This window comes from Crocodylus siamensis, chromosome 4 (genome assembly GCF_052110815.1).
Source record: "Crocodylus siamensis isolate JL-2025a chromosome 4, ASM5211081v1, whole genome shotgun sequence".
Lineage (NCBI taxonomy): Eukaryota > Metazoa > Chordata > Crocodylia > Crocodylidae > Crocodylus > Crocodylus siamensis.
The window spans coordinates 151294370-151320739 of NC_143398.1; the positions used below are offsets into that span (position 1 = coordinate 151294370).

At 43.8% G+C, this 26370-nt stretch overlaps 1 protein-coding gene across 10 annotated transcripts in view; it reads left to right on the forward strand.

The window, feature by feature from the left end:
• Nucleotides 1–26370, forward strand: part of TANC2 (tetratricopeptide repeat, ankyrin repeat and coiled-coil containing 2) — a 780830-nt gene that overhangs the window by 383989 nt on the left and 370471 nt on the right. The gene's annotated exons all lie outside the window — the stretch shown is intronic.

Genomic DNA, 26370 nt, shown 5'->3' on the forward strand with positions numbered 1-26370 from the left:
TGACTCTTTATCCTGCTGTTCTTTCTTTTCTTACTTAGTTTGAATTCGTGGAGCTTGTTTCTTTACATTTCTGATTTCAAAGTCCTATGGCCTATGTGTTTCTCTCTTTCCATAATGTGACAGTGGATTCAATGATAGATGCCACGTGTTGCCAGCAGTCGGGGAGAAAAGAACATAGGGAGTGCTCAAATGCTGTTCCAGATTATAAACCTCACCCAGAATTCTCCCTCCCAGTTTTCATGTGTACAACATGCTTGTCCTTGATAAGTTTTGGCATAGTTTGATTAAGAAATCAAGGAAAAGGTGGCTTTGAATGTAAACAGTACCATTTTATTTGAATATATCCCAACTCTTTAATCAGTCTGGCAAGTTATTTTCTGACAGCACCAAGGCATGTAACAGACTTCAAAAAATCAAATCAACAACAGCAAAATGTAAAGCATTAGCATGGTAGATAAATCTTTGTACATTCAAAATTCTCATTTCCACGTGAAATAAAATCTCATTCCATACAGATGTTATCTTTCTCCTGAGCAAAGGAAACTTCCTTTTCAAGAATCTGTAGGTAGAAATGTGGGTGTCTGCCTGCTTTCTCAAAGCAGTAGAGAATGGACACATAGGACCTGATCTAGTCGAAAGACTTCTCAGAAGGGCAGGAGCAGGCCTTTACTCCTTTTGCTTTAGGAATCAGTTTTTGAATGAAGGGTTCTAACTTAGTCTTGTCTGAATGTAAACATTACTAGAAGTAAGCTAGGTTGTAAATTTATAGTGCTTTAGATACTCCACTCTTAGTCTCATAAGACTAAATTATTTTTCACTTCACCATATAAATGGCATTTATGCACAGTTTGTGATTCAGCTCTGGGTGCTCAGGCATCTATCTACATGCCCATTGAGTATTCTCATTAGGGCTGTGTCTCGGCCAAGCAATGGAGAGCAAAATGAAATTGCATAAGTCCCAAAATTGCAGCTATGCAAAACCCCATGACTAGCAGGTGTTAGAGAGCTAACCCAACAGGCGAGTGCAGGTGTGTCAAATATACGGCGAAGGGCTGGACTCAGCCCACAGGTCATCTGGCCCACTGACTTTGCCCTGACCCTGGCTGCAGTCCTGTGGTGTCAGCCAAGTACCCGAGCATGGTACTGGAGCTCCAGCAGCACCACAGGGTAGGCTATGGCTTGTTCCTGCAGCACGAGCCAAGCATCCATGATACTGGGCTTCTTCCTATGTCATCTAACAGGTAAAAGTCAACTGACAGGTAAACCATTGGTTTTCCATCCTAATAACTGAGAAAAACGGACAAAAATAAGTGTCTCTAGGCAGTCAGGTCCTAAGGATGTGGACAGATGAACAAACAATGCCAAGTTAAAATAGAGCATGTCAGATGAACTGCAGTAACTGTTTTGTGTGCCCATTTTGTAATACAGTAACTAGAAGTTAATGGAGGAATTTACCTGCTTATTCTGGGGTAGACTGCCTTAGTTTATCTTTCATTTAGTGTGGGACAGAGCAGACGCAGGCAACAGTTATTGTGGGTGTGCTGACATTCAATAATGTCATCTCCTTAACTTGGTATAATTTTCCTTTCATCTCTATAATTTATTTCCCTGTTCATACCCAATGTTTGTCATTAGAGTAATAATTCAGTTTTAACAATGAGAGAATACACAGTGTTTACAATGAGAGAATATAAAGTTTAACAGTGCAAGAGTATAAAAAAGCAGGGTAGAAATGCACCGTAAAGACTGACTAAATCAGTAAAGAGTAACAGTAGATTCCCATACACATGCTCCAGAGGGTTCATTTTAATTGGAGCCCACAGTGTCTCAGGTATTCAGCATCCTGTGTTTTAAAATGGGGGAGGGGGGTAGCATTTGATGAGCTTTAGTTAAAGCACGCCGGCTGCCATTTTGAAATGTGGGGACACTGAATACACAAGATGCTGTAGCACGCGGGAGGGTCCTAATTTGAATGCTCCAGCAGACTTGCTTAATTGAGTCTGCTTCAATGCGTTCTAATCAGAATGCATTGGAGCACATGTAAAAGTGCCCAGACAGTATAAAGAATGTTTACCAGTGAAAAAGTATAAAGAAAGAGAGCAGGAGGGTATTGTTTCACATTTGATATCACATTTATTTCACCCACAGAAGGATGACAGATTTTCACAAGCACTGAAAAAGATATATCTCACTATCTTTTGATGGGATTTGCACTCATACATTTTTAGGTGCTTTTGAATCCCTATCTTAGATGTTCTACTGATGCACACAGCTTTGATTCCATTAGCTAGCAGTCCTGTTCTGGAACCTGGTAAAGTTGCATGAGTATTGTTTTTATGAGTAGTTATATACAAAATACCAGTAAACACTGATGATCCATTTCAGTTCAGTTAAAATTGAGAATAATTGTTTTGCATCCAGTGTTAGTTCAGTTTTCTTTCGGGCATGCAAATATCAAAGTAATCAAAATTCAGTTTGTGAGGTGAGTAGATTTGTCTTTATACTTGCATACTTTCTTGTGTTCACTTATTCCTCTGTCTTGTCCCTCTGCTCTTGGAGCAAAGCAGATAAACACATGCTACCTTTAAGCACATGTGTAAGCCCGTTGACTTCAAAGGAACATTGTACATATTTCAGTTCAGTTTGTGTTTGGGTGTATTGCTGGGCTAGGGTTCTTCTTTTGTTTTTTTTTTGTTTTAAGAAGATATACTATAAGTGCTGTAGAACATGAGTATTTTTCCCACTCTCATCAAATAATTCTTATAAGAAATTTTTTTGCCTTAATATAATAAAGAAATTGGAAAATAAATGCTTTAATTTGTATTTTAACTATCATGTCTATGAGCTGTATGGCACTTCCACCTCATGCATTCCCTAGATCACTAGTGTTTGTCTCCTTTATTCATTACCACAATTTGAGTTTGTGCAGAGACTTTTGGAAGCAAAAGAAGCCCTCAGCTAAGGAAGCACTGGCTATTGAATGACAAGCCATTTATTATATTAATAAATGAACTGTTTTGTCCTCTGGGGGACATTGTGTGTGATGATGCATGGAAGGTCCTCATCCTTCTTGCTTATTATTTTGTAAAAAAATATTGTCTCATTAAAGAAAATGTAAATGTTATTGATTACCTGTTGGGTTAGCCTTAGATTCACGTAGAAGTTTACAGTGTTGCACATTTCTTAACATAACATATATCATTGCATATTCAGTTTTCCTTTTCAGATGGTTCTGTATACAGTGGTGTAACAATGTGTGTATAGTAATACTGATGTAACAACTTCATTAAAAATCCTCCCATGATTTTGAAGCTTGTAGCCTGATGCCCGTAATTCATCATAAATGCAGGGGGATATTTCGCCAATCTGGCCTGGCTATGATTTTCAATTCATTCTTTGCTTTTGTCTGATTCTTATTTCCAGCTGTTAATACTATACAACAAAACCAGTGATTCTTTTCGAAAAAGGATATAGGCTATTTCTGGGGAACTAAAGTATTACAAAGAGAGGCTTTGTCCAGCTGACAGTTGCCACATGGATTTTTCAAAGTGACCTTCAGAGCAGAGAAAATTGTTAAGAAATTATCTAGTTGTAGGGGTGCTATTTCATGCTGTTTGGTTCCTAGATACATTTGTCTGTGACTAACCCATTCATGCAATGATTTCCATATCTGTTCAGTGACCAGATAGGTGGTTTGATACTATTTCCCTGTATAATTGCCTTGGCATCTTCAAGCTTTCTTCCTAAAGATTTAATTTCTTGAGATCATTACCAGCAACATACAAGTATATCCAACAACAGATTTGTATTTACAAAGATTCTGCAGTGAGGAAATTTGAAGTATGAAAGGCCTTTCAGCCTCTTAATGACATAATTATGTTACAAGCAGTGTTTTATTTAAATAGCATGGAATGTTTTAGAACTGTACAAATGAATAACTATAGTTAATAATGTGGGATTGAAGATATCTGTTTTGCTGTTGATAGTAATTGGATTACAAAGCACATTCTCAAGATACTGGTTGTAACTTGCACCAAGATGGAAATTTAGGTGCAGTTTTTTGTCAATAAGTTTGTGCCTTTGTGTTGCATGTATGCACATAACAGACCACAGAATTTGGTCCAGTATGAAATAATGTCACTTATATATCATGAAATATCCTTTAAAACCAACTAGAGATAGGAATTGGAAAATTACACAGTGCAGGACACAGGCTTCTAGTTTTTGAGAGAAAAAGGGAGTACATTGGGGGTGTGATGTAGCTGAATAGGAGGGTGAAAAACTGTCCTGGAGCAGAGCTTTGCTATGCTTTGTCGTCTCCTGGTGTGAGCTATAGTTCCTCCGGTGAAGCAATAAATTACAGTTAAGGTTGAGAATCTGTGAAGCAAGAAACACCTGCTTCCCGCAGTGCTCCATCTCCAAGCCCATTATACTCTGTGTGTGTGCGCACGCGCACGTGTGTCTGCACACGTGTACACATACTTCATGAGTGTTCATTTATCAATGTGCATATGAGAAATATCTTTCAATTAGTGTGACTGTAGTAATGTAAGTTCCTTTCTGTCTTTGTGTGTGTATGTATATGTCTACCTGCCTATGCAAGACATTTAAGTTAGTCTGATTAATATAGAAGATGCTAAAAGGGCATCTGTTTTCTAAGCATACGTACATTTCAGGCACATTAATTCCGGGGAAAATGTTCAAAGGCTGAAATTCAAATATTCAATTATTTGAAAGTCAGTGGGGGTTAGGCAGCTAACTGCCATTTGTGCCTTTGAAAATATCACCCACAATGGACTAATTGCTGCTTTTGATCATTATTTTTTTTTAATTCTCTTTTATCATGAAACCATGAAAGCATGAGCTTTTTGTTGGCTTGCTAACTCCAGAAAAAGGCCTCTGCCAAAAGAAGCTGACAACTTTCCTGCATAGTTATCTTGTCATGGGGGGAGTTTTAAGACTATAGTAATAATACTTGGCATTCATGTGGTGTTTTAAATATTAAAAGCAGTGTGGATACATTATTTTATCCTTACAGTGTCCTAGTGACATTCTGAAGATGCAGATACTGTGCAGATTTTTTTAAGGTCATGCAGTGAGCCATTGCTAAAGGAAAAATTAGAAGTCAAACTTGCAGTGACCACAGTCAGATTCTCAAGCCCCTGGTGTATATGGCACAATACAGTGCCATGCGAAGATACTCAAGCTAGATTGCATGCAGGAAGCAGTGTAGCATAACAGTGTAGCACCTTTCTAGGCTAATTAGTCCTGATGAAAAATGGAATATAATACCCTGAGCACAATATCACACTCACGTGAGTGTGGTTAGACTGTTTTTGGTACCCAAGCTAGCTTGGGTATCTCTGCATGCACTACATTGTTCCATGTAGTCACACCCACTGATTCAACTTGTTCTCATCACCTCATTATTAGCTAATTATGTTTTATATCTTCCTCTTCTCATGCTAAACCTGATAGTTATGCTGTGCTGCAGCAAGCAAGTCAGTCACCAGTGGAGACTTCCATTTGTATGAGAATCCATTTCCCCCATATGCATTGCTGTTTGATGCTAGAAGGGATAGCACCATGATACAAATTACATGAAACACATCTGTGCCTGCAGGAATTGATTGTGACTGATTGTTCCCAAGGCAATTCCAGCATCTCAACGTGTGCTTGCATGTCAAAAAGTGAATTTGAAATTTTATGGGTTTTTTTACAAAACATAAATTGCAAAAAAAAAAAAAAAAGATTTTTGTGCCTGTTGAAGCATTTCAACATGTGTATTTGAAATAAAACATTTTGACATCCCCATAAAAGCAATACTTCATTTTGATTTATTGAAATGATACAAAATAAATTGATCCTTTAAGAAATTCTATACCTTATGAGCTCAGATATGTAGTAACACAAGGATCTTCAAACATTTAAAATTGTTAAAACTCAATTAAATGTGTTAACTTAAAATTACAATCAACATGTCATTAACTTTCATAATAAAATATCTGTCATCCTTCATGAAATAAGTTTTCTATAATAGAAACTGAAGAATAAATATCCTAGCCAACAGATTCCATTGAAGAGGAATGCCATCTTTCCTTGCTCTTGTGAGACTGAAATCACAGACCTACATTCAAAGGAGGGGGAGTAGGGGAAAAAAGCCAAGCGGAAGGGTAAGTGGGAAAACAGTGGGAGGAGTCTTTAAAATCAGTTTAATTTAATCTGGAACGATAACTAACTACTACCATGCCTGAATAATTTAATATCGTTAGTTTACTTGGTGCCATTACAGAGTAGGGATAAAGTTACTTGCTGACAACTTTGCATTGCCAGGCTAAAAAGGCTTGTTTAGTTACTGCTTTAATAAAGGAGCGGCAAACATAGTGTCTGTGAGCTAGATTCAGCCTATGGAGCTGTTCTCTTTGGCCCATTGGACATGTAGATCAGGGTGCAAGTAAGATGCATCCAGCACAGCCCCAGTCGCCTTCTAGATGCTTCATCAATTCTCACTGCCTTGGCCCCGGCTCTTCTGCCACCAGCTTCTGCCATGTACCCCATGCTGGAGCCAGAGCTGGAGCTGCTGGAATGACATGGGGCACTTGGTGGTAGCACCTGCATCTCTGGCCTCCACCATGTGCCCAAAATTGGATCTGGAGCTGCTGCAGATTCCTCATCCCCTAAGTTGGATTTGGCCCACAAAGATCTCTGCAGTTCAGATCCAGCCCAGAATACAAGGTGAGTTTTACACCTTCACTCAGGAGAAGGGGAAGACGAAGGCAGAGGAAGCCTTGGACCACTAAACCAAGCAGCACCCACAAATACAGCCCAGCCTAGACCGACGAGCAGAACACATACCCAGGTAAGCAACAAGAGCCAAGGCAATGCTGAGATTAGGGGGCCAGTGCACACAATCCTCAGGAGGCCTCAAATGCCTCTACACACACGCTCGCAGTATGGGAAACAAGCAGAAGGAACTTACCCTCCTGCTAGCTGATACCAATCCAGACATTGTGGGGCTCACAGAAACGTGGTGGAAATATCAAGAGCTATAGGCCATACAGGAGGGACAGGACAGAGAAGAAAGGCGGGGTTGTGGCGCTCTACATTAAGGAGGCATACACATCCCCATCAATTATCAAAGAATCAGAGGAGGGGCACTCTGAAGTGCTCTGGGTTAGAATACAAGGCAGTCGAGGGGAAAGAGATTTAATGGTGGGGGTCTACTACAGACCACCCAACCAAGGGGAAGAGCTAGACCAGGAATTCTTAAGTCAGCTCACGGGGGTAGTTAAGTCAAAAGACGTGGTCATCATGGGTGACCTGAACTTTCCAAACATCTGCTGGGAAGAGCAGTCAGCCAGGTCTGACCGTTCACGTAGGTTCCTAGCCAATATGTAGGACCTCCAACTAACGTAGGAGGTGCACAGCCCCACCAGGGGAGACGCCTTGTTGGACATGGTGCTGGCCATGGGCGACAACCTGGTGAGGGGGCTGCGGGTGCTAGACCACCTACGCGACAACAATCATTGCCTGCTGGAATTCACCATCCAGCGCAAGGTGGCAAAGGCCTACAGCAAGGCAGCAGCCCTAGATTTCAGGAGGGCGGACTTCAATGAGCTAAGGAGAATAGTCGGGGAGGCACTGAGGTCCCGGAGGGAAGGGGAGTCAAGTATCCAAGAAGAGTGGTCATTCCTTAAGGAGATGATCCTCCAAGCCCAAAGGGAGGTAATCCCAACACGGATCAAAGCGGGCAGGAGAGCGCAAAAGCCCCCATGGATCACCAAAAGCATCCGGAAATGTCTCCTAGCAAAAAGGGAGGCGCACACCCAATGGCAGGGAGAGGCCGTCACCAGGGAGGACTATACTGCGGTTGCTCAGGGCTGCAGGGGGGCGGTCAGGAAGGCCGAGGTGGAGATGGGACTGGGACTAGCTTCCCGGAACAAGGACAACAAGAAGTCCTTTTTTCAAATACATAGGGGGCAAAAAGAAGGTACCAGGTAACATGGGGCCCCTGCAAGACACACTAGGAAATCTGGTCATCATACCAGACAACAAAGCTAACTTATTTAACAATTTCTTTGCCTCCATTTTCCTGAGCAGGGACCGGATCAGCCCCCACACTGAACTCAGGCCCCAAGGGAGGCACACCTAGGCCAAGGGTCAGTGAGGATCTAGTCAGGGAACTTCTGGAGGGACTGGATGTATTCAAATCAGCTGGTCTGGACGATCTCCACCCCCGAGTACTGAGGGAATTAGCTGAGGTCATTGCGGGACCCCTGGCATGGCTTTACGAGCACTCGTGGTGCTCTGGTGTGGTGCCAGAGAACTGGAAGAGGGCCAATGTGGTTCCCATCTTCAAAAAAGGGAGGAAGGAGGACCTGGGGAAGTATAGGTCAGTTAGTCTTACCTTGATCCTGGGTAAGCTTTTTGAGAGAACTATCCTGGCACGTGTCCATGAGGGGCCAATGGGGGAGGTTATGCTTAGGGGCAACCAACACGGGTTCATCAGAGGCAGGTCCTGTCAGACCAACCTGGTGGCCTTCTACGACCAGGTCACCAAATCCTTAGATGCAGGGGTAGCAGTGGATGTAATCTTTCCGGACTTTAGGAAAGCCTTCAATGCTGTCTCTCACCCCATTCTCATTAAAAAAAAACGGTGGGACTGTGGTGTCGACACCTGCGCAGTCAAATGGGTCGCCAACTGGCTGGAGGGCCACACCCAGAGAGTGGTGGCGGACGTTTTCGACCTGGAGGGATGTGGGCAGTGAGGTTCCACAGGGCTTGGTCCTTGGGCCCGCGCTGTTCAACATCTTCATCAGTAACTTGGACGAGGGGGCAAAAAGCACCCTGTTCAAATTTGCTGATGACACTACGATGTGGGGGGATGTGGGCACATTAGATGGGAGGAATTGGCTGCAGTTGGACCAAGACAGGTTACAGGGGTGGGCGGATGAGAATAGGATGGGATTCAACACTGACGAGTGCAAGGTGCTGCACCTGGGGAGGAAGAACCAGCACCATACCCACAGGCTGGGGAACTCCCTTCTCATCAGTGCAGAGGCAGAAAAGGATCTTGGAGGAGTCATTGATACCAAGATGAACATGGGCCGGCAGTGTGAGGATGCAGTCAGAAAGGCCAACCATACTTTGTCATGCATCCACAGATGCCTCTGAGGCAGGTCCAAAGAGGTGATCCTCCCCCTCTATGCGGCACTGGTCAGGCCGCAGCTGGAGTATTGCGTCCAGTTCTGGGCGTCGCAATTCAGGAGGGACATGGACAACATGGAGAGGGTCCAGAGGAGGGCCACTTGCATGATTGGGGGCAGCAGGGCAGGCCCTATGAGGAGAGGCTACGGGACCTGAACCTGTTCAGCCTCCACAAGGGAAGGCTGAGTGGGGATCTAGTGGCCTGTTACAAACAAGTCAGGGGGACCAGCAGGCGTTAGGGGAGTCACTGTTCCCCGAGCACTACCAGGAGTGACTAGAAATAATGGTCACAAGCTGGCAGAGGGTAGATTTAGGCTAGGCATCAGGAGGCGCTACTTCACTGTCAGGACGGCTAGGATCTGGAACCAACTTCCAAGCAAAGTGATGCTGGCTCCTACCCTGGGGGTCTTTAAGAGGAGGCTGGATGAACACCTTGCTGGGATTGTTTGACCCCAGTGCTCTCCTGCCATGGCAGGGGTCGGACTCAATGATATGCTTACGTCCCTTCCGACCCTACAAACTGTGAAACCATGAAACTCTAAAGAGAAGAGTGTTTTTGTTTGCTTATTTTTAAATAATGGCTATTCCAAACACTTAATGTTTATGTTCTTCTCAAGTGGTTCCATTTTTCAGACATGATAAAATAATATGAGTAGAAATTAAATTACCTTTATTTATTTACTAGGCTACTGCGCAGTTATCGTCACTAAAAAGCCATATGCCGGCGCTACTTGCATTGATTTAGTACTTGATTGAAATATTACAATGCAGTACTTGATTGCAATCAGTGGAATACTGTGCATTAATGTAGTACTTACTGTGGATTGATTAAGTACTAAACTTAATGTACAGTAACTACAGCGCATTAATGAACACATAGACATGCCCAGAGTAAGAAATGGTATTCTGTTTCATAAGAGAAGTTTTGAGAATTAAAAGAACAAATTCTTTAAGTCATCCAGACTGAACAGCTCATGGGTTTGACTATGATGATAGATTGAAATAATCTTATGGCAAAGGTGCAAAAACTGTTTGGCATTTGTACCCCAAGCAAGGGGAAAACTTGCAGGGCTGGCTCCTTCCCTACCTGGGTGAAAGGATCACCTCAAAAACAGTAAATAAGAGTAAGGATAAAGCCTATACACAATGCAAAAAATATTAAGAAAAGTGTGTGTCGTATGCCAGAAAATGTTTGGCTAAAGTAAGACTTGTTAAACATCCTATCAAAATAGACCTTGTAAAGGAAATTAAAACACAAAAACAGGTTCTCTACCCATGTAAATAAAAAAGAATATAAAGGAGAAATGGTTGGACCATGTAGTGAAGATGATGTTGGTATTAAAAATAACTGTTTTGGCTTAAAAACCAAATGAGTACTTTGTCTGAGTTTTCAATCAGCATAACAGATGTAGAACATGGGGGAAAGGTGGGATGGAGGAGAGAGATCAGAATATGGAAATGGAAATGACTGTCTCTAAACTGGAATCAAAACTCAAAAATCTTAAAATTCTAAACTTGGGAAGCACAATTTATCTTCCTCCCACTGGAAGATAGCAAACATAGTACCTTTGTTTAAAAAAAGGGGAAAAACAGCCCAGTCAGCTTGAGACCCATTAGTTTGACTTTGGTTTTATGACAGGTTTTAGAACAATAAGAACACATTTTGAAGAAAAGAATAATGAGAGAAAATATAATGAAATTCAGCTTAGGTTTTCCAAAGCTAGATTGTGCCATAGTATCCTGATGTATTTTGTTGATAACTGATTTTTTAGATGCAAGAAATGCAGGAGATCTAATCTATCTAGACTTCAGTAAAACATTTGATACAGTGTTGTGTGGGAAATTTTAGTAAAGCTGCTGTCCCATCCTATCTGCCAAACCAAGTGCAGCCTGCCTGTGCAGGTCCCAGGCTGGTCTCCAGGGAGACCCCGCCTGACTGCTCACCCACTCTATCTAGCACCCCTGGCAACAGATGTGAGGTGGATAAGTGGGGCTGGGTCCAGCACTGCTGGAAGGAGCTGCTGCTGTAGGGGCTGCTGGGAAGCAAGTCCAGCTGCTGCACGGCCCCAGCCCATCTGCACAGCCAGGGGTGGCAGGATCAGTTGCTCATACTGCAGCCTGAGCTGCCTCCTACAGGCTGGATAAAATCTCTTGTTATGCCAGATCTGGCCCATGGGATGCATTTTACCCACCCCTGCATTAAGGTTATCCACATAGACACTGATACCAAGAATGTCTGTTAATTAGAACTTATTGAAAATAAACTATTGGGAATAAAGGAGGAGGAAAAGTACCTGAGTGTGTTAACTAATAACTGAATGACCTGTGCATGCACCACCAAAGTGATTCAGCCTTAGAAAAAGCAAATGTGTTTCTAGAAGTATCAGGCAAGGTATTTCCTGCAGAGGTAGGGAGATAGTAATACCACCAAATAAGGGTCTGGTGAGACATCAACTAGAATATTGTATACAATTCTGTATACAACAGAAAGATTGTATGTTCCCATGTTCAGAAAGATTAATGCAAACCAACACTTGTTTAAAAAGTGCTACTAAATTATCTAGAAAATGAGTTTTGCTTCTTTTTTACCTGGCAATAAGAAGGTTGAGAAGGGATATCTTTACTTGCCATAAACAATTGTAAGATAAGCACTAGGGAGGATGATGAACTATTTAAGCTGAAGGGCAATTTTGGCACAAGAATTCATGATCCAGATCTTCTATACCCATTAATAAAGGTAGGCTGAAAAATATGAGTGGGTTCCTAACCACCAGAGGAGTCATGTTTAGGAACAGCCTCCCAGTAAAATTTTAGCAGCAAAAAATTACTAATTTTATCAGTGGAGCTCAATTAATTCATAAATGGACCTGTTTGGCCTCACTGGTCAACCTTGTACATTTAGTCCTGCCCACTACACCTATTGAGTGTTATTCTTAGAAGGGGAAAGCATACTTCCAGGTCCAAAAAAAGAGAATACTGGTGGGGGTGGGGCAGGGGGAATATGATGATGTAGGGGGGCAGTGACATGCCAGCACCCTGCCTCTTCCCATTCAGTTGCCCCTCACTGACAAGTCATAGCCCCCCCCCCCCCGCTGTCTTGCTGCTGTCCCTCACTCCCGACCCACTGACTCCAGCCCTGCTAGTGCACCTCACTCCCAAAAAGCAGTACCTTGTTCCCCCTCCCCCTGCTGGTGCCCCTTGCTCCTGACCTGCAGCCCCCTGCCCCCCATAGCCCCGCGGTGGCCCTCACTCCTGACCCACAGCCTCCTACACCCCCACCCCTGTCAATGCCACTCATTCTGGCTGACCGCCCCCTGCTGGTACCCCTCCCAACCCTGTGTGCTCTGATCCCTGCTGCCTCCGATCACTCTCCCCCTTCTCTTACCAGCAGAGAAAAGCAAAATTGCAAACTCAGCTCCTGATTGTGCAGTGCTACGCTATGGATTCTGGGAACTGTAGTTGTACCTAACAGTGGCCATATTGAAAACCGGCCAGGGAGGAAATTATGGAAGTTTTGCTTGCATTTATAAAACCCACCCAGGCACAGAACAGGGGGCCAAAAAAGAGGATATATCTGGGAAAACCCTCATGTATGGTAACCCTAGGAAAGCTTAACAGTAGAAGACTGTCTGGGCAATATAATACAAGCTGCTTGTATGCAAAACAAGAAGTCTTAAGGTGGTGGAAGGTGGAGCTACAACCAGGTTTGTGACTACTGATGGGAATTCCCTCTGACAGTTGGCCTTAGGGGAGCTTTCTAGGTAGCTGGAGAGGACAAACACAAAATGGGTGAGGTAAAATGCCTTCAAGAAGAGAAAGCACTGAGGAATTGAGTAAAACAATGGTCCGTCCTCCTTTGCACAGGACCCTTAGCCTGGAAGCCAGAAATGTGGTCAGGTCTGGGTTCCATTCCCAACTCCTAACAGAAGGGGTTACTAAAGATCAGTGTCAGGAACTCTTGGATGTTGTCCGGAGAAATAGAGAAAGGCATCCTGAGTAAAAATGACAAAAAGCAGCAACAAACTGTATCTCTTTCTTTCATGTACAAAGATAACTTGTAAACAGATGGGGAAGAGAATGAGAGAGGGAGGGCTTAAAAGAAACCAAGGAGAAAACATCAGATGGGTAAGTTTGCTGACAACCCCCAGGCTTTTTCTTTAAGTGAATCTTCCTATTAACATGGATTTCTTTCTGTCGGAGAATTATTTTCCACTTTCTCTCTTTGAAGTTTTTTTCTGCCGAGAGTGGTAGTTGGCTGTGTTAGCCTGAGGTCAGAAGGCAAGGTACATTTACAACGATGAGTCTAAACCAGGGTGCCAAGGAACCCTGGGGTGCCTCCAGAACCTTTGAACAGTGCCATAAGGTGTGCGGATATTAGTGAAGCGTGAGGAGATAAGCAGGTTAGCTAAGAAGATAAACCAGGCTCAGGCTTGTCTCTGCACCAGTGATCCCACACCTCTACTGCCCAGCCCCTGTGCAAGGAGGTAAGCACTGTAATATATAAAGTAGTTTTTTGAATTGGGTGTCACTCAATTCAGAAAAGATATACAGGGGTGCCTCAAGTACAAAATTCTAAAAACCAATTTGAACAGGAAATTGAAGAACAAGACATCATTTGCAAATTGGACTGTGTTAAGTATGGTTTAAATATGGACTATGGATTCTTATGTCATTATCTGGATTAGTTTTTGCGACTCCTTTATTCCTATGGGTTTAATGTTTGTCTCTCCTAGCACTGCCTCTTTCCCCTGTCTTGTCTTTTGTATTCTAATTTTTCTCTTCTTATATTCTGATGAAATGAGCTTCATCCCATGAAAATTTGCATCTATGTATGTTAACTAAATAAGATATATACCAAGCACAGTTTTTCAGGGGCTGGGTAGTAAAGGCGTGGCATCATTGGTGCAGAGACAAACGTGAGCCTGATTTTTCTGCTTAGCTAACCTGCTTATCTCCTCACACCTCACCATGGGCAACTGGTGCCACCTTAGGGGGGCATGTGCCCCCCCCCCCCAGTGACCAGTCAGCGACAGGGGGCAGAGGTCCCCCCACAGCCAATCTCACCAGCTGGGGGGGGGGGGTCCCGCCGCAGCAAAACCTACTGAGTGGCGAGTGGCTGCGGCACTCCCACAAGTGGCTGTGGCCGCAGCTTACATCTGGTGCTCCCGCTCCTGCCTGCCCCCCCTGCCCATTGCCTAAGCAGGGAGTGCGGCCGGTCAGGGGGTCTGGCATTCTCAGAGGGTGCACATGCTCCCCCATGCACCCCCTACGCATTGCCACTGCACCTCACTAATCTTCTCACAACTTACGGCACTGTTCAAAGGTTCTGGAGGCACCCCAGCATTCCTTGGCACCATGGTTGAGGCTCATTGTTGTAAATGTACAAGAGTTTAGGAGATAGCTAGGAGTTTTTCAGAGTAACCCAGAACAAGTGACTAATAAAGAGCTACTTTGGGGCAGGACCAGAGAACAGGAAAATAATTTCCCATTTGGTTGTAGTGCCTCCAGTATGTGTTAGAAGAATGACTTGCTGCCTGGTCCATTTTGATGACTGTCCAGTACCATTGTGTTATAATCTTACATTGAGAAACCATATTTTAAACAGCACAAAGCCATGTGGAAGACATACAGTGCTACACCTTTTGACATAAGAGGATGTGATAAGTCATTTTCTGTTTATTTTTTCTTTAAAAGTTGAGGTAAACACAGAATTGCCAGTCACAATCTTTCTGGTGATTTTCTGAGGTTCCAAACTTAAAAAGAGGTTTGCTAGAAAAGAAAGGGTTCTGCCATACCAGTGACTTAAATCTCAGGATGAATAAGAATATGACTTTTCCTTTATGCCTTAATTTTCAGAAAATCTAGCCCATTCTATCTGTGTCTCGCTTCTTTAAGGAATGGATCTGTTTTAAAAAAAATCCTGGACTCCCCCCCCAATTAACAAGGTAAAATGAAGATGGGAGCAAATGAATGAAAGGTAGGATAAATTGCTTTTAAATTTGCATGTGCTGAATTTGTCCATGAGGCACATGTCACAAATGTCTACCCCAAACAAACACCAATAATGGTGTGCAAAACAATTTTCCAGAAAGTATGCAGCATGGTAATATACTTCTGTATCTAGCAAAGGGAGTTCACCATATGAAAAAGATGTAAACAGTACTTTTAAGCTAGTTCTCTCTGCGCAGATAAAATAACTGAGTTTAGTAAGCAATGTGCACCACTATGCAGGGGCAACAATACATATAACACAAGGGGTATCCACTTAATTCAGATCCCATTAATACAGTTGTTCCAGCTAATTGAAAGCAGCCCTCTAGTGTCTGCCTCACTACAGAGGTTGTGTGAGTAAAACTGGGATATGACCCTGTGTGTGAACTGTGTTCCTGGCATTGGAAAATCTCAGCAATATCAGAAAACAAAATACAAAAGAAAAGCCAGATCTTTGAGACATGAATTAACAAAGTGAAGAAAGACTAGAGCTCTATAGCAGCCAGCTGACAATGGAAGTAGTTAGAGGCCTCTGCTGTGCAGTGCTGCAATTCCATATAAATGGATTTAGACTGGGGTGGGTAAAATGGCAAATCTGGCCAGCGGCAGGACTCCATTTCTTAGCAGTCCTTGCCACATCGTTGTGGCCAGTTTCCATGAAGAGCCCGGGAGCAGTGGGGCTGTGACAGTGCAGGGCCAGGGTTTCCATGGTGACTGGCCCCAGCAGCGCTGGTAGGGCAGGAGGCTGTTCCAGGGCCAGGGCTGGGGCTGGGATCTTGTGATGGTCACCGAGTGGGCCAGAGCTGGGGAAGAGCTGCAATCTGCTGCCTGCACAGAGCCTGCTCTACCCTGGCTCTGAACCACACTGTCACCACGCAAGATCCCAGCCCCGGACCCAAAGCAGCTCCCTGCCCAGCCATGCACCCTGCCAGTGCTGCTGGGGCTGGTCTCCATGGAAACCCTGACCCTATGCTGTCATGGCTCCACTGCTTTTGGGGTCTCTGTGGAAACCAGCTACAGTGATGCAGGCAGGGGCTGCTAGGAAATGGAGTACACCATGGGCTGGACTTTACCCTCCCTGTTCTAGAGAGAACCCACAAACCTTTAGGCTCAATGCTGTCCTCCTCCTGCTCTCCCACCCTTCTTTCACTCTTCTTACCTGTTCTATAAAGTGGTTTAATTCTATATTTTTACTCATTGTGTTTAGTTAATTGTCATAAACCACACATTTGTAGTTGAAGCAGCCAGTAAATATTGTGGAGTACACTTTTACTGAGAGAGAAATCTTGCAAGAGGTCCTTTGAGTGGATTTTTAATAGGTTGTGGGAAAAGAAACAAAAAAGGACTTATTGAAGGCCTGAGGTGGGGAGGGTGGAAGGATGGAGAGGAGTTGCAAACTGAATCTGAATAATGTAATTTTTGTATGGAATTTCATGAAAATCTTTGAACATGAAGAAGGGCCAAACTGATAACCGTGTCATTTTCACCTCGTAGAACAATGTATCAGTCATGAAACAGGGTTGATGACATTGCTACCTTCAATTCAAAAAACACTATGCGCAATTGCCAGTCTTTGTTTAGATGAATTCCAGGAAGAGACTAATACAGAGATTGAAATAGACCTGAGCCCTATAGAGTATGTCTCTGCAGGTTACAGTGAAGCTTGTTGCTGAGACACTGTGAAGAACCTGGCACTGCAGCTTGCTAGGGTGGTTTGTAAAGGTTTCTGTTTTCAGTGCTAAGCCATGCACTGCTCACATGAATTAGAGGGGAACTGAATGTGCAGTATTGTTCAAAGAATTCAGTGATATTGGCACACATTGGTAGCCTTACCTATAGGTGCAGACAGAAGTGCAGCTCCTAGCTGTAACTCAGGATGAAGCTCACTGTTCGTTTCAGTGGGGAGCGGAGTCTAGCTTGGGGCTGGGAGCTTGCAGCCAGGTTCCCATAATAGTGGCAAGGGCTCTCTGCCAGTGCTGGCTCTTCTCAGAATGGGAGGGGGGGAAAGCAGTGGAGGGAGCTCATTCTTGGGGCTCCCCAGCCAGTGCTGAAGGATACAGTGGGTAAATTGGAGCCCCCCTACCTCAGGGAGAGAGAAGCTCCAATACACCTGCACCACCCTCCAAGGAGGGCTGAAAAACCCCCAGACTGAACTCCCTCTGCTCCCTTCCCCCCACTTCTGGAAGCAGCGACAGGCTGGGTGCTCTGCAGACACAAGTTACAGAAGACACTACAATAAGGGGGTGAGATTTTCATCAGATCAACCATTTTTGAAGCTGTCTGCAGCCATACACTTGTGTTTCGTCACACCTATAAACTGCTTTTACAGCTTTACCTTTTGATCCCTAGCAGTTCATTGTTTACCAGCACATCTTTCTACTTTTTGCCAGTTTGTGTAAATATAGTTGTATTTAAACTGTAACTTAAGTGTGTGTCTCCCTGTACAGTGTCTGTCAAAGATGAATATACCCCCTCGTGAAAGGAAAAAAAGAAGCAGCGCCCTCATTAAAAGTCCCAAAATATGACTAAAGGACAGGAGTTGAGCCTGAGCAGCAGCATCCTTACTCCCTTTGATCTTACAGAAATCTTTTGGCATGAATTTTGTCTAATTGGGGCTCTGCAGGCTCTTCGTTGCAAGGGATTGGGAGTGAGAGAATTCCTGTACTTCAAACTGTGGGGAAGTACTCAGGGAATTAATGTTGATCCAGGAGGTTGCTCCACAGGTTTTTGCTCTGTGCTAGCAAATCCCCAGTTGTCTGGTTAGGGAGGTAACAAGGAGGTATTGTAACTATAATGGTTGCCAGAGGGCCAGGAGAAACAACAAAGGAGCTATTCCTCCACTATTCCCTCTGTAGCTTTCTGTCTGGAAAACTAGGGAGTGGTGCTGCCTTCCCATACCTCAACATTTTTGAGTTTTTATTCTTTAATGAGCGCCTTTTTCAGTATAGTTTGTCAGACGTACCTTAAGAGAAACCCTAAAAACAGCCACTCTTATACCAGAAAAAAGGGTTTGGGATGGTCATACCAGTGTCTTGTGGTGCTGGTGGTTATGTTTTAGATTTTCCCAGACAACCCCTACAGGCTCAGTTAGGCCATTGCTGAACAAAATGCCTTTAGTGACAAACCCATGTGAGTTCTCTGTGGTGAGGATTAATACCTGGTAAGGCCACAATGAAGCCAGCAAAGTAATTTTAACTTTTTAAACCCTGTTTGCTCGATATACCATTGAGCCCTAAGATTGCTTTACATTTTATATTTGCAGATTGCATGGATGATGGCATCGAATTATCAGGTTAACGCAGGCTGAAATTATCCTGATATTTACACTAGAGTTGTATTAGAGACTTCCTCATTGAGAAAGAAGAATATCCAGAGTTCCAGTCTGCCTTAAGTAATGGACTATGTAGCATCCTGGGACATATCTACACTTTCAGAGGACCATGCTGCAAAGCCAGTCCCAATCCACTCACTTTATCCCCTGAAATGAGTGTAATGTAGCTGCCTTAGTGCAGTGCTGGATGTGTGCCAATATGCTCACTCTTTCAGGAATGATTACTGGCATGCACCCAGTGCCACATTAAGATGGCCAGATTACGTCTGCCTTTGCAAGTGGGCAACATGTGCTTCTCTGCAGCACTCCCTATTGTGGCCCTGAGGCACTGTAGACATGTCCTGTTCCTGTAAAAGAATGGATTGTAGCCAGTTTCTTTGCTGCATTTTCAGAGAAAGATTGAGTGAGGGAGCAAAGGAGGACAAAACATAGAAATAGCCTCCTATGAGTTGGATATAGATAGATGAGCTGTATTCACATAGGATTATGTTTTACACAGGTCTTGTGAAAACAAGACCCTATAAAATGACTGGAATCTGTAATAACAACCCTTAGTTCTGCACTTGAACGTATCTTGTACATGAGGCTATTTTGCTTTACTTATAAAGGAATTCTAAAATGCTATTTAATAGGCAAAAAGCAACAGCAATAGAATTGTTTAAGTATGAGAATGTACCATGGAAATATTAGACTTGGAACAATACAAGTTCAACATCTTCATCAGTGACAAGGAGGTAAAAAACACCCTGTTCAAATTCGCAGACAACACTAAGATGTGGGAGGATGTGGACATGCTAGAAGGGAGGAATAGGCTGCAGTCGGACCTAGACAAGTTACAGGGGTGGGCGGATGGGAACAGGATGGGATTCAACACTGACAAGTGCAAAGTGATGCACCTGGGGAGGAAGAACCAGCAGCAGACCTACAGGCTGGGGAACTCCCTTCTCGTCAGTGCAGAGGCAGAAAAGGATCTTGGAGTTGTCACTGATGCCAAGATGAACATGGGCCGGCAGTGTGGGGAGGCAGTCAGGAAGGCCAACTGCACCTTGTCATGCATCCACAGATGCATCTCAAGCAGGTCCAAGGAGGTGATCCTCCCCCTCTACACTGGACACTGGTCAGGCCACAGCTGGAGTACTGCGTTGAGTTCTGGGCACCGCACTTCAGGAGGGATGTGGACAACACGGAGAGGGTCCAGAGGAGGGCCACTCACATGCTCAGGGGTCAGCAGGTGACCTACGAGGACAGACTACGGGACCTGAACCTGTTCAGCCTCCACAAGTGAAGGCTGAGTGGGGATCTAGTGGTCTGTTACAAACTAGTCAGAGGGGGCTTAATAAAGTCTGATACTTTCCTCTGTTCGTTATGCTGGCCACTATCTACTTATAGAAGAAAACAAGATTGGTTCATGTTGAACTGCTAGATCAAAAAATTGATTTTTTGACACTGTCTTCTTGGTATTTTATTTTGAAGTGCTTTATAAAAGAAAGTTCTTGACATTTTTACATTGACTACAAGAGAAGATTTTATATTAAGTGTTAGCAATTACACTAAGTATTGCATAATTAAAAAGTAGGTTGTAATTTTTTAGGCAATTACTTGTATGTATATAGTAACTTCATTGCTAATATAATGTAATTTATTTAAGTACAGTTATGTCCCTGTTGGAATCTGAAATGCTGTTGTCTGCCATGGAGCCATGGAGCTTTCCAATTTAATAGTATTGAAGTTATTGCATTAATACAATTACAAACAATTATAATGCAGCACCTACATAGTGACTGGTGACAATTCAGGCGTAAAGAGTTACTGGGGTTAATTGATGTGTTCCCTTAATTCTCTATTAGGCCCTTATCCAAATCCCACTAAAATCAAATTGAAAGATTCTTATTAACATCAATGACTGCTTGACAAGGGGCAACATTTTTGTAGGTGTTATAACAATCATAGTTCTGTACACAACTCTGTGAGGAAGGACACTTAAAATATAATAATTTCTTTCAGCCAAATCACAGTCTCCCTCAGAAAAAAGCAGTAGTGAGTTAAAAGGAAAATTATGGCCTTTAAACCACATTATCCACAGTGTTGTCTACTCTAATAAGAAGAAGACATGGGCCTCCACCCCTGCACAAGTCCTGAGATCCACTGTGAAAGCTTAAGGACCGTGAGACCTCTGGAAGGACTGTGCCCTGGTCCTCACAAATATATAGGTGCCTACTTCCTATTGAAAGCAATGCTGTTTTATAAATCATGAGATACCTAAATAGAAGTTTGGCACCAAATCCCCTAGACAATCTGGGCCATGGTCCCTTCACCATATTTACGTGCCTTCATTGCTATCACCCCCTTGCCTTTCTACGTCCAAGGATTTGTCAGGTAGAGTTCATCTGACAGTATCCATGTTTAGGTATACCAAGCATGACGTTATACAGAAATTATCAGAATGGAAATCATCAGCTAAGGAACTGCCTTTGATTTAGAAGGAGAAAGAGATAATGGGTCTTCAGTAGGGGTGTGCGAAGCAGGCAGTGTTCTATTCGGATTCAGCCTGATTCAGGAGACAGTGATTTGATTTGCTGATTCAGATCACTGTCCTGATTTGATTTGGCTGAATCTGAAGATTCAGTTCTGATTTAGAGAATCAGCAATTCAGCCATAGACACAGCTTTATATGTTTTTTCTATGTAACTTGAGGTACCAGGCACGGCTTGTGAATGCTGAGATAGTGGGGTGAATGGAGCATTCCACGGGAGCATGGGGGGGTTCCCCTGCATGCTTGGTGGCAGACCCAGAAGTGGACCGGAAGCATTGACCACACGTTCAGTTAAAGGCATGGTAGGAACCAGCCACAAAGTTATTATACAAAATATGGATTATTCCTCATTTTATCAAACCATTAATTGAATGAATATGTGGCCAGGTCACTTCTTAAGATACCAGCCAAATGCCCATCATGAATGACAGATTTCAAAGGAGTGTTTACATGGCCTGCCCCAAAGGGTGGCCGTGCCCCTGCCCATTCTGTTGCCCCTCACTGCCAAGCCACAGCCCCACCCCCAGCCCTGCTGCTGCTTCTCACTCCCAATCCACTGACCCCAGCCCTGGCAATGCTTCTCACTCACCAAACTGCAGTACCCTGCCCCCCTGGGCCCTGATGGTGCCCTTCACTCTAGGCCCACAGACACCCACCCCCAAGCCCTGCTGATACCCCTCACTCCTGACCCACAGCCCCTTGGTGCTGCCAGTGCCCCCACAGTTCTCCACCCCCACCCCAGTGCCTCACAGTCTCAACCCACAGTCCCCCACCCCCCGTGCCCCTCACTTCCAACTTGCAGCCCCCTGCCCCCCAGCAACCCTGCTGAAAGGGCCCTAGCTGTTCCCGTCCTGACCTGGCCAGAGTGTGGTGGCATTGATTCATGCAGGCAGCAGCAGAGCATGTCTGGCCCCAGCGTGGGCTGAGTGAAGATGAGGGGAGGCTTGTGACAGCCCCTGGCTTGGGATGAGGCTGCTGCACCACACCAGGCAGCCTAGCCGTGGCCCCTTCCCCTCCCTTTCCTTCCTCCCCACCCCTTTGCCTCCCCAGCATCTTGTAGATGCTCAGTCCCCTGGAGCGCAGGCACTGGCCCCTGTGCTGCCCTCCAAGCCCCCCTCCCCACCCCTTTGCCCTGCTGGAGAATAGGCAACCCTCCCCTCCCTCCTGCCCTGTCTCAGCTGTAGCCCCTGCTCCCCCTGCCCTGACCAAATGTCTGCGTTTCTCCTTTGTTTTTATTCTGGGGGTGGGAGCAGGGGGAGGGTGATTGCAGGCAGCTGGGAGCACCACATGGGTCTGCGTGCCTCTGCAGCTGCAGGCAGGTCGGTGTGTGCTCCCTGCTGCCTGTGATCGCCTTCCCCCTGCTCCCAGCAGCTAAGCAAAGGGAAATCCCAGACGGTCCACCCAGACAGAGATCAGAAGGCTTAAAAAGACCAGGGACATGTCCGGGGAAACCCAGATATATGGTAACCCTATCTCGGTAGTGGCATGTGCACTGGATCATTAATCTGTGTTATGGACAGACAGACTAAGCCCTTTATTATATTTGAATGATTAACCAGTTAATCATTTGTTAAATGTCAAGTGTGTCAGCAGCCACTGAAGTACTAAAAAATAGTCATGAGTACACAGGCAGATCTGGGCATTTGACTTAATTTTAAAAAATTATTGAAATCTGATTTTAGGATTATAGGGAAGTAGGGCTGGAAGAAACCTTGTATAGTTAACTAGTCCTTCCCCCTGCTCAAGGCAGTATCATCCTTGACTAAATCAGCCAGTCAAGCATCTATCTAAGCCATTTTTGGAAATTTTCAGTGATGGAGATTCCACAACTTCTCTAGGTACCCTGTTTCAATGCTGGACAGCCCTCACAGTCAAAAAGTTTTTTCTAATCTCCAATCTAAATGTCCCCTGCTGCAGTTTGAGAACGTTGCTCCTAAATTCTGTCCCCTGTGGCCACAGAGTATCATCTGTCTCCATCCATCCTCTCTAATTGCCCTTTAGATATTTGAAGACTGTTATCAAATCCTCCCTCAGTCTTCTCTTCTTCAAATTAAACAGGATGAGGTCTTTTGGGCCCCTAGCAGATAATCAGTTAAAGGCGCAATGGGATTTGATCTGCAATCCCAATAGTGTCTCCTGCCGTGTTACTAGTGCATAGCAGGTGACGTGATTGTGGAATCAGGGATCATATCCTAATTTCATCATATTGTCATGGCAGGGGGAAGAGCCCAGGGTCATGATCCTGGCTCCCCTTGCACCAGCAAGTAGCAAGCCAAGTGTGCGGTGTGTCGAGCTCATTGCACTAATTGGTGATTGGTTTTCCCAGCCAAAGGAGTACATCAGAGCCCTTTGCTCCAGTGTGCTTCTGAGCCTGGAAGCAACAATCAGCTGATTGTTGCTGGCTACATGTTCAATTTAAGGCACAACATGAACCAGCCACCTAAGTTATTATACAGAGGTTAATTAACCAATTAATCATGTCTTCAGTGAAATGTCTGCTGAGAACCTCAGTCTTTCCTCATAGGTTTTGCTTCCCAAGCCTCTAATCATCGTTGTTGCTCTCTGCTAGACTCTTTTCAATCTGTCCACACCCTTCTTGAAGTGTGGGGCCCAAATCTGGACACAATGCTACAAGTGAGGTCTCACCAATGCTGATTCAAGGTAAAGAATCACTTCTCTTGATTTGCAAATGACACTCCTGTTAATACAACCCAGTATACTCTTACCCTTTTTTGCAACAAGAGCACACTGTTGGCTCATATTCAGTTTATGGCCTGCTGTAACACCCAGGTCCTTCTCTGCAATAATGTAGCCTCGCCAATGCAGTTTTCCTGTCCCAAGTCTGGAATGTTGCATGCCTTCATATCATGCATCTGGTTGATTACAGACCATTTTTCCAAGCTATCCAAAGCGTTCTGCACCCTAACCCTCCCTGCCGGAGTGTCTGTAACTTCCCCCAAGTTTGGGTTATCCACACATTTGCAAATGGTGCATTCAATCCCATCATCCAAATTATTAAAGAAAATGTTAAGCAATATAGGACCTAGGACAGACCCTGGTGGAATCCTACTTTATACTTCCTTCCAATTAGGTATTTAGCAATTGATGTCTACTCATTGAGCATGATCCAACCATGCTCCAACCAGTTATGTATCCTCCCTAAGGAACTCTCATCTCATCTGTATTTCCATAGCTTATTAATGAGCTTAGCTTGTTGATAAGAATGTGGTGGGAGAGTGTCAAAAGCCTTAATGAAGACCTTTAAAAGGACCTGTCACCATATCATGAAAGGAAATCAGGTTATTCAGATTGACTTGCTCTTGGTGAATCTGTGCTGGCTGTTCCCTTTTATAGCTGTTTCAAAATAGTTTCCTCTACTTGCTTCAAAATGGATACCTTCAGGATCTGCTTTATGATCTTTTCAGGTATTGCTGTCAGGCTATCTGGCCCGAGGCTGTCTGGTCTGAGGATTCCATAGATCCTCCTTCCTTTTCTTAAAAATGGGCGTTATATTTGTCCTTTTCCAGTCATTCAGGACCTCACCTGACCTTCATGAATCCTCAAAGAGGATAGGATAGTCAATGGCTCTGAAATTACCTCAGCCAATTCTGTTAGGATCCCAGGGTGCATCCCATCCAGTCCTGCTGACTTAACAGCATCTAACTTCTCTAAGTAATCCCTCACCTGTTCTTTCACTACTCTAGGCTGTATGTCTTCCTCCTTGTCTTTGCTACCGGTACCAACTGTGCTTGTTATCTGGTAGCTGACCCTATATGTGAAGCCTAAAGTAAAAAAAAAAACACTTAATACTTCAGCCTACACTACATCATCCATCACTAGATTGCCTTTTGAATTGCATAAGGGACCTAAAGTTTCTTTGGTCTTCCTTTTGATGTACTTGTAGAATCCCTTTTTATTGCCTTTAATATCCCTTGCCAGTTGCATCTCAAAAGAAAACATGTTTTGACCTTCCTAATTTTCTCCCTGCAGATAATAGTATATTTCTTCAAATAACCAGAAGTGTAATGCAGCAGCATTATGATTTTCTTGGTTAGTGCTCTTATGTATGTCTATTTAAGAAAAAAACCCTCAGTAATCTGTCAGATAAAACCAGCATTGCGTTTCAGTTCATGTTGGGAATACATATCATATTTGGGAAAGCACTTTAGAAATAGAGTGCAGTTATCCCTAAATTAAGGATTAATTTTGACCTTCAATAATACCATGAAGGAACAAAATAATTAGAACGTGACCTTAAATACCAGTTTAATGTTATCTGGAATCATAAATATTCCTGAGGTTTTTTTGATTTTGGGGATACCACTTTCATCAGAATTTTTGGTGGGGAGCAGGGAAAGGAGGGTAGATATGTATGGGAATGAGAGCACAGAAATTCCCCTAAGATGATAGCATTTTCATTTGCTGTTTATCAACTGTAAGGTCTAGGCCTAAACTACATTTATTTATAATACGGATCCCTGGGTAGGCTAGAATCTCATCTTGTGTTGTATTGCAGGAGCAACTGAGATCACAAGTTAGCGGCCAGTAAGGTATAACAGGATTAATAATGCCAACACTAGATTTTTTTAATTATAGCTGTGCAGTTTCCCCCTCCCCCAACACACCCGAGAATAATTATCAAAGACATGCAATTCTGACAAAATCATTGTTCGCTTGTTTTGTAGCTATGGTATTTGCATATTTGAGGACAAGTATAAATGCGAAAGGAATTTTTTTTGTATTAATAGTGCTTGAGAAGGTTTTCGTTTTTAGAGTATGCAGCGTACACCCTTTTTGTGGGCACAGCTTCTTATTATAACGATATACAAGGGTTGGCTTTCACTGTATTGTCAGTGTCTTATGGGAACCCACCTTATGGTTCTTTATGGTGCTGCCAGGCTTCATTGCATAGCAGTGACTGAATTGCAGGTTATCCTCAGGATCTTTTCTGTCTGGGAGGAGTGGCTGAATCTCTAACCAGTGCCAGTGCTGCTCTGTCAGTCAGCCAGGGGATGGTGCTGCCATTTGGTTCATCCGCTGTCTGCTTCCTGAAAGCAGTGTTTGCTCCCAGTGCGAGACCACTGGTAACATCTGAGGGTCTCATTCTGTGCTCTGTTTTGTGATCAACAGGCCCCCAAATGTGTTTTCAGTCCCTTTGCTTAATCATTTCAAACTGAGTCTTTGAAATAACAGCAAAGCACGTTAAGTTACGCTGTGTTTTGGTGTGGCGTTCCCAATAGAAATGTATTTTCAATTGATGTGATTATGCATGTGACGATTTGTTGTGACTGCTCAAGTCTGAACAATG